The following is a 9,609-nucleotide window of genomic DNA, read 5'->3' on the forward strand; positions in this document are numbered from 1 at the left end:
TTTGTTTAGCTATGCAACTAAACATAGTATTAGCATTATTAAGAAAGCATAATTAATGCCTCCCTAACCTAAGAGAGACAACCTACTTATAGCAGTCTGCAGGACTTAGACCTTTAGAGAGGAGACCTAATGTTACAACCTGAATTTAGTTGGTAACTAATGCAGCCTGGAACAACCCCTAGCGCAAACAGCAGGGTAGAAGGACACTTATGTATGCAGGCGCACAGCGCAGGCTAAACAATAGAACAAAAGAACTAGGGAAGGTTATATAATAGATTAGTTTAGATTACTAGTGATCTAATGTAATCCTGCACTAAGGATTAGTAAGCTACTAAACTAACCTAACACTAAGGATTACTAACAGCAAAAAGTAATCTAGTAATAACACTTAAGGATATAAGGATATTTATTCTACATAGATAGACTACCTTCTATAGCTCTTTAGCAATCAACTTTGTAATTATCCCCTTAGATACTCTTAGCACCCTTTACTAGTAACTAATGTTACAACCCCTTGTTAAATATACAACTAATTACTGTATCCTCTAAAGACCTGATCCTTTCAGCACAACTTACAGCACTGTTCCCTAGCTTTATTGCCTCAGCTTCTGCTAATAGACACTACCACAGAAAGCTGACCGTAACAGTAGGCTTTACAGCTGTATTATTATAAATAGGTAAGTTAAGGGAGCTTAGCTCTCTAATAAGTAGTCTAGGGCCTAAAGTTAAGCTAAGCATTAATTAATCCTTCTAGGGTTTGCTAAGCGTGTGTAACGGGCTGGGCCCGTATGAGGCCTTGCTGGATATCGCGGCCACGGGCGACCCCGGGTCAGGCCCACCACGGAATCCACGATGCCGACAATCCGATGGCCAGTGCGGCATGGGCCGCATGGCCCTGATCAGGCCGCTGCGAGGCGGAGATTTGTTGTTCTTCCCTTCTAATCCTCATCTGAGGATACTCGTAGTAGTCGCCATAGCCTGTTGCAAATACACACGCCTTGGACCGTTACATTATCCTCAGATCCCAAACACCAGGATCCTCTATACTAGACGGTCGGTTCGTCTAGTGAGGACGGCCAGAGTCTGCGCGATTAAGGACGTCGGAGCCTTTCTCTAGAAGTAGCGGTCTGGCGGAGGCTGGAGGACAGAGCCTCGTAGCTTAGTTGAAAAAGGGACCGTCAACCAAAATAGCTACAGAACCCGTGGACCCGATCAGAGTAGGACTGATCAGGAGTACCCCGTCTAGTCTCAACAGAACCACGTTGTGGTTGCGGGACAAAGGATAGACCGGAAGAGCCCCAGAGAACACAGTGTGTTGCGGGAGCTATCGACATGGAGGGCAATATGAATGCCGAACCATCTGAGAATCCACAGCAGCTGGTGCAGCTGATCAGTCAGCTGGCTGCCCAGCTACAGGAGATGCGAACCACCCAAGCGGCCGAACGAGAGGCCCACGGAGAGCAGATTCGACTGCTGCAGCAAGCCCTAGCCGCACCTAGGCACCCGACAACGACCCCAAACGAGACCCCTACAACGACTGCAACCTCCACCCCCCCTGATCAGGCTCAACCGATAACCGCGCTCCGAAGAAAACACCAGATACCCGACCCTCCGAAGTTCGATGGTACCCGTAAAAACTTCCGACGTTGGTTCTTGGAGATGAAAGGAAAGATCCGCCTAGATAGGAGAGCCTTTGACTGTGACGCTGATATATTTGGATATATATACGCCAGGCTGGATGGTACAGCTCAAGCAATGGCGTCAGCGTACTACGCTCAGGGTGGAGCAAACGGAGAAGAGTCGCCCGACCAGTTCATGAGCTACCTGGAAAGTTGCTATGGAGACCCAAACGCCAAGGCCAGGGCACTCAGCCGACTACGAACGCTCCGCCAGAAAGAGTACGAGAGCTTTGCTGTTTTCCTCCCTAAGTTCGAGAAGGAACTGGCCGAGAGCGGAGGAGGCGAATGGGTTGACGTTGTAAGAATCAACTACCTTGAAGGAGCCTTGAATGCGACCCTACGCAGCCACCTGATCAGCGTGGCTGATATCCCGGAATCTTACCCCGAGTACACCAGGCTCTTAATGAAGATCGGATCTCGCCTAGACAACCAGTCCTCTCAGGAACGCCAAGAGAGGCAGCGACGAAGGCTGTCTACCCCTGGTCAGGCAAAGCCTAAGTCCCCTACAAGACCACCTCACGACAAGATGGACTGGGAGCCTACCAAGGTCAGTAAGACCAAGGCCCCTGACCAGGGAGGGAAGAAGAGGGACGTAAGGACCAAAGACTTCCTGTGCTATAGGTGCAGGAGGCCAGGGCACCTCGCTCGGCACTGTGAGGACGTAGAAGAGAAACCTCCGAAGGCAAAGACTAAGAAGTCGAAAGTCAAGAAGTCCAAGACTAAGCTTGTTGCCGAGAGTAGCTCGGAGGAATCGAGCGAGACGGAGTCTGACCAGACCTCAGAAGACTCGGGAAAAGAGTAACTCCTGGCGAAAAGCGCCGCCAGGAGGTAGAAGCAAGAAAGGAGTGGCGGAGTGTTAGGAAGAACATGGATAGTGAGCCCTTTTATGTTAACATCGGAATCAATAACACCCATTACACCTACGCCTTGGTGGATAACGGGTGCCTCACTTACGCCACAATCAGCGACACCTACGCTACGAAACTCCGCTTGCCGCGTATCAGCATACCACCGAGAGCCCTCGAACAGGTCAACGTCACAGTGCCTGGGGCTATAGACACCGTCACGTACGCCAGCATCGACATCGACGGGTACAAGAGACGACGATTGTTCTTTTACGTCATCCCTGATCAGGAGGACGACGTGATCCTTGGACAATCCTGGATGAAAGACGATGATGTGGTCGTCCGCCCAGCAACCAACTCCCTGCATATTGGAGTAGCAAACCACACGGTACAAGGAAGGAAACCCGGGCAGGAGGATCACCGGTTTCCTCTACAGAAGCAGGCGGCATCAGTGTTCATGGCCCTGATCAGGCGCGAGAGACGGGAAAACCCGGCGGAAGGTACCGGTATGAGAATTTTTGCCGCAAGTATCGCGGATATCGAGAAAGCCTTGGCCCCTAAGAAGAAGACGGACCCAAGAGACAAGCTCCCTAAACACTATCACCAGTTCCTTCCGGTCTTTGACCGTAATCAGGCCGAGAAGCTTCCGCCGCACAGGAAGGGGATAGACCACGAGATCCCCCTGGAAAAAGACAACAACGGCCGAGAGCATCAAGCCCCCTGGGGACCACTATACGGTATGTCCAGGGAGGAACTGATAGTGCTGCGGAAGACCCTTACCGACCTGCTGGACAAAGGGTTCATTAGAGCTAGCAGCTCCTCGGCCTCCGCCCCCGTACTTTTCGTGAAGAAGCCTGGCGGAGGCCTGAGATTCTGTGTTGACTACCGAGGTCTGAACGCAATCACGAAGAAGGATCGATACCCTCTCCCCCTGATCAGCGAGACGCTGAGGGCGGTATCACAAGCCAAGTGGTTAACAAAGCTAGACGTTATTGCAGCCTTCCATAAGATCAGGATAAAGGCAGGGGAGGAATGGAAGACTGCATTCCGCACCCGGTACGGCCTGTACGAATGGATGGTCACACCCTTCGGGTTAACTGGGGCCCCGGCGACCTTTCAGCGATACATCAATCACACGTTGAGGGACTACCTTGATGAGTTCTGTTCTGCCTATATCGACGACATTCTGATCTACTCGAGCGGATCGCTCGCAGATCACCGAAGCAAGGTTAAGAAGGTCCTGATCAGATTGCAGGAGGCAGGGTTACAGATCGATATCGACAAATGCGACTTCGAGGCAAAAAGCGTGAAATACCTCGGATTCATTGTCGAGGTAGGAAGGGGTCTAAGAGTCGACCCTGAGAAAGTCAAGGCTATACAGCTATGGGAAACGCCCCGATCAGTAAGGGGAGTCCGATCCTTTGTGGGGTTTGCCAACTATTACCGACAGTTCATACCCCAATTCTCAGCCGTCGCCCGACCCCTCACTGCCCTGACGAAGAAGGACACCCCGTTCGTATGGTCTGAAGAGTGCCAGGACGCCTTTGAGGACCTAAAGGCCCGTCTGATCAGTGCGCCGGTACTAGCGCACTGGGATCCAGAACGAAAAACCGTACTAGAGACGGATTCCTCCGGATATGTGATCGGAGGTACACTCTCTCAGTACGATGAAGAGGGTCTACTACGTCCAGTAGCGTTCTTCTCGAAGAAGAATCTCCCCGCGGAATGCAACTACCCTATTCACGACAAGGAGTTGCTTGCCATAATACGGTGCTTAGAGCACTGGGACGCAGAGCTCAGAAGCGTCCGAGAATTCACCATCGTCACAGACCACCTCAACCTTAAGTACTTTACTACAAAGCGACAACTGACCGAACGTCAAGTTAGATGGGCAGAGACACTGTCTAAGTACAACTTCACTATCCGGTATAGGCCCGGGAAGCTAGCCGTTACCCCTGACGCACTGTCGAGAAGGGAGCAGGATATGCCCCTAGGGGAAGAGGACGACAGGTTGAAAGGACGAGAGTTACAGCTGTTGAAAGAAGGACGGAAGAGCCTTCGCGTAAACCGCGCCGCAGTACTGAGCCTGGGGCCGAGGTGCCCTGATCAGACCAAGACGACCATCAGGGCCGGTTTTGTATCAAGCGGGGACGCTGATGGAGGAAGCGACGAGTCTCCTAAATGGACTGAGCCACCAGTGAACCCCTTCGAAGACGACCCTTTGAAGAGCCTGTGGGACGTTGGGTTAGAGAACAACAACCGGTACTACTTGATCAGGGACGCTGTACAGCAAGGAGCCAAACAGCTGCCCTCTACGTGGGGAATCCCTATCATGCTGTCGGAGTGCACAGTCGACGGAAAACGCCGGCTTTGCTGGAGGGACAGGATATGGGTCCCGCATTACGAGCCTTTGCGAACGCGGCTGATTCAGAGCATTCACGACTCCGTGTTATCAGGGCACCCGGGCAGAGATGTGCTTAAGTCCCTGATCAGTCGGACGTTCCACTGGCCAGGGCTGTCTCAGGACGTCCGGCAATTCACCCGCAACTGCGACGTTTGTGGACGAGGCAACGTCTGGAGAGAGAAGCGCAGAGGGCTTCTTAAACCGTTACCGATACCCGAGCGATTTTGGGCAGAGATATCGCTCGACTTTATTACCGACTTACCTACAACGAGGAAGAAGAACAAGAACCTCTTGGTTATTACGGACAGGCTGTCTAAGAACGTTATACTGGAGCCTATGTGGGAAATTTCGTCCGAAGCAACAGCGAACACTCTTGCTACTGCCTTGATCAGACACCACGGAACCCCCAGAGCAATAGTGACTGATCGAGGGACACAATTTGTCAGTCAGACGTGGAGGCGCCTGTGTCAGCTCCTCAGAATCAAACAGAGACTCTCTACAGCCTACCATCCGGAGACTGACGGAGCCACGGAGAGAGCTAACCAAGTAGTAGAGACCTACTTGCGGGCCTTCTGCTCGTATGCTCAGGATGATTGGGACGAATTGTCCCTAGTGGCAATGATGGCTATTAACAACCGACCGGCGACATCTACAGGGATGAGTCCGTTCTTTGCCACCCACGGATACGACATCGACCTGATCAGGGTGGACGAGCCATTGAGAACGGACGACAGCACCCCTATCGCGAAAGCTGAAGGATTTGTGCAGAGATTGAAGGACGCTACGGAATGGGCCCAAGCCGCCATGGCCACGGCTCAAGAGCGACAAGAACTGTACGCCAACGCGAGGCGACAGCCGTCCGATCAGTTCAAACCGGGCGACAAAGTCTGGCTCAGGTTAACGAATGTGAAATCAGACAGGCCCTCAAAGAAACTGGACTGGGTGAACGCCAAGTATACGGTTCAGGAGACAGTCGGAACACACGCGTGCAGGTTAGACACGCCGCCTGGGATACATAACGTCTTCCACGTGTCCCTCCTGCGGCATGCCGGAAACGACCCTTTTCCATCGCAGGAACAGGACGATATACAACCCGCCGCCCTTGTGTCTGGACCTGATCAGGAGTACGAGGTCCAGGAGATACTGGATAAGAAGAAGCACGGTAGGGGTTGGAAGGTCCTCGTGAAATGGACGGGTTGGGCGAAGCCGACGTGGGAACCACTCAGCCAGTTTCAGGACACAATAGCACTAGCTGAGTACGAAGAGAAACACGGCCCCCTTCGGAAGGGGAGGAGGGGGGTATTGTAACGGGCTGGGCCCGTATGAGGCCTTGCTGGATATCGCGGCCACGGGCGACCCCGGGTCAGGCCCACCACGGAATCCACGATGCCGACAATCCGATGGCCAGTGCGGCATGGGCCGCATGGCCCTGATCAGGCCGCTGCGAGGCGGAGATTTGTTGTTCTTCCCTTCTAATCCTCATCTGAGGATACTCGTAGTAGTCGCCATAGCCTGTTGCAAATACACACGCCTTGGACCGTTACAGCGTGCCTCTTGTAGGGCATTCTATTGCTAAGGTAATTTGCAGCTCTTATAAGTTTAAGGGCTAATTCCTCTAGGAATTGTAATTAATATTGTAGGGCCTTAGTAATCTTAAAAAGGATCTTACTAGCCTTCTCTGCTAGATTTTAAGCCCTAGTATAGGCTGCAGACCTCTTAATAAGCTTGCTATTATCTGCTGCCTACATATTAAAGGCATTTTAAAGAGCTGTTTCCTAATTAAGGCAAAAGATTAAGAGTTTAAAGTAGTATTATTGCTTAAGAAATGTAGCTATCTAAACAATTGCCTAAAGCCCCTTCTTATAAGACTTAAGGAATTAAACCTACGTAAATCTACTCTATTTGTTACATATAAGCAGGATAATCTTCTCCCTGTTGTATGTCCTTCTTAGTGTAAAGAAGTCTATAGAGATGTAATCTCCTAAGGCAGTGTTACGACCCGAAAAGCGTTGGTTAACATAACCACCTGGAACGACCCCTTGCAAGAAAACAGGGGACAGCACGCTTCATATGCATGCTGACGGCGCTTACGGATCAGAACAAAAGAACAATAGAAGGTCACGTAATGATAAGAAAGTGATTAAGAGATAAGGTAATCACTTAAGGTAATCACTAAGTAAGCAGCTCACCTTAGACCTACTACACTTAATTACTCCACCAAGATACTAATAGGACCTTAGGGACACTAACAAGAAGAATAGGATATAAGGACATTTATTCTACATAGATAGACTACCTTCTATAGCTCTTTAGCAATCAACTTTATAATTATCCCCTTAGATACTCTTAGCACCCTTTACTAGTAACTAATATTATAAGCCCTTTGTTAAGTATACAACTAATCACTATATCCTCTAAAGACCTAATCCTTTTAGCACAACTTATAGCACTATTCCCTAGCTTTATTGCCTTAGCTTCTGCTAATAGACACTACTACAGAAAGCTAACTATAACACTTTAATTGCTCCTATTCAGTAAGTTAACCCTATAAAGCTAACAAACAGTATTAACAAAATAGCTACTTATTACACTCCTACTTCTAGCTCTAGCTCCTAAGGCTAGCAACAGGCTAGAAACCTCACCTAGGAATTAGCTAAGAACCAGACTATAGAGGACTTCTATCTGCCTAAACTCTAACTAAACACTAATAGAGAAGTCTCTCTTACTAGTAAAGTCTACAACTAGATTTGCGCTAAGCTAGGACAAAATAATAACAACCTAGCTACTACTTAAAAGCTTATTAACAAACTTATAGAACAAACTAAGATTCTAAAAAACAAAGCAGACTAGGCTATATCCCTTTAGTAGGAGGTTTAGACCCTACAAGCTATAGCTAATATTATCTAAACCTCTGTAGATAGACATAAGAAACTTAAGCTTAACTCCCCTATTACCTATAATAGAACCTTAGGAATACTTAAGGGATTCTTTATCTAAGTTAAGAACTATTAGAATTTCTATTAGGGAAACTTTTGCAGTAGAACTAAGAGAGTTATTTATGCTGCAACTTTCTTGCAAGGATAAGCCCTTTAATAGTTTAAACTTTTCCTAAAAGAATACCTTAATAGTAAGACCCTTGACTATTGTTCTAGCAAAGTTAGGGATATATTTGCTAGTTTCTAAGGATTTAAAGACACCTTAAAATCCCTATTCTAGGATCCTAATAAATTACAATAAGCAGAAAGAGACTTAGCTTACCTACGCTAGACTAAGTCTGCTACTACCTATGCTGTAGAATTTAGAAGACTCTGCGCTTAGCTTAAGCTTACTAAAGACACTAAGATCTTTATATTTTACAGCAACTTAAAGGATAAAGTTAAGAATAAGATTATTAAGCTTAATTACTTAAAAGACTTCTTTTAGTATGCTAAACTTGCTATTAAGATTAATAACTGCCTCTATAAATAACGTAAAGAAAGAGGTAAGAGGTAAGCACTAGCTAACTTAGCTAAAAAGTACTAATAGCAACCCTAACAACAATTTTAGTAGAACTACTCTTAGCGCAATAGACAAGCTAAGCGCCCTAGAGGAAACTACTAGCAGAACAACTAGAATTGTAATAGCACTGCCTATAGACACTACAGCAGGCCTATAGACCTTAGCATAGCCTAGAAAGACAACAAGGCATAAGACTTTAAATGCTATAATTGTAATAGGCTAGGATATATAGCTAGAGAATGCTAACAACCTAAGAAACAGCAGTTCTAACTAGTACTTAAGAAAGGCTAATAAATTAATATTGCTAATAAAGACATCCCCTACGCCTTACTCTTATAGACTGCATACTACAATAACAACTGCCTTACTTACTAAGATAGCAAAAAACAATTAGGATAGTACCCTAAGACCCCCTAGACTCTAGCTATAACCTAGTTAGGCTATAAGAAGATAGGGATATACAAAACCCCTAAGGAACACTAATAATAATATGTTAATATTCTATAATAAGCCTATAGGATTGCTATTTACTAAAAGATCCCTAACGCAAGGAAAAGACTTAAGAATAACAACACCCCTAAGAAAAAGAAAACCTAAGAACAACTAAAGACCCTTACAATAATGCACAGGGGCCCTAGTTAGAAGCTTACATGCATAATTAACAAGCAACTTAACAAAATACTCTAGATAGGACAACTTAAAGAAGTCAAGAGACCTGCACTCTAAGGACTAGTAATACTAGAAGGAGGGATTAAGATTACTACACTTAACTAAGTTGCAGCAGACAACCCTTAAGACCTACAAACATAGACCCCCTAATAGAGAAAAGCATACAAACGCACTGCAAGCAACTACCTATAAGGGCTAAACAGCTTAGACTATAATTTAGAAGATACACCTAACTACAGGATTACACTTAGTTAATGCTATAAGACCTATATTGCATCTAGCTCTAAAGAAGAAAACCTAGAACCCCTAAAACAATAAGAATACTAGATTATCTACCTTAAGGATAACAACTAGTTAGTCTAGTTTTATAGGACAGCATATAAGAAGAACTATCTACCTACACTACTTATACCTAAAGACTACCCCCTACTAAACCCTAACTATAAGGACTATGCAGACCTCTTTTAGGCAAAATATCTAGATAACAACTGCAAGATATATAGAAAGGGTAAGA

The sequence above is a fragment of the Colletotrichum destructivum genome, chromosome 3, assembly GCF_034447905.1.
Source record: "Colletotrichum destructivum chromosome 3, complete sequence".
Taxonomy (NCBI): Eukaryota; Fungi; Ascomycota; class Sordariomycetes; order Glomerellales; family Glomerellaceae; genus Colletotrichum; species Colletotrichum destructivum.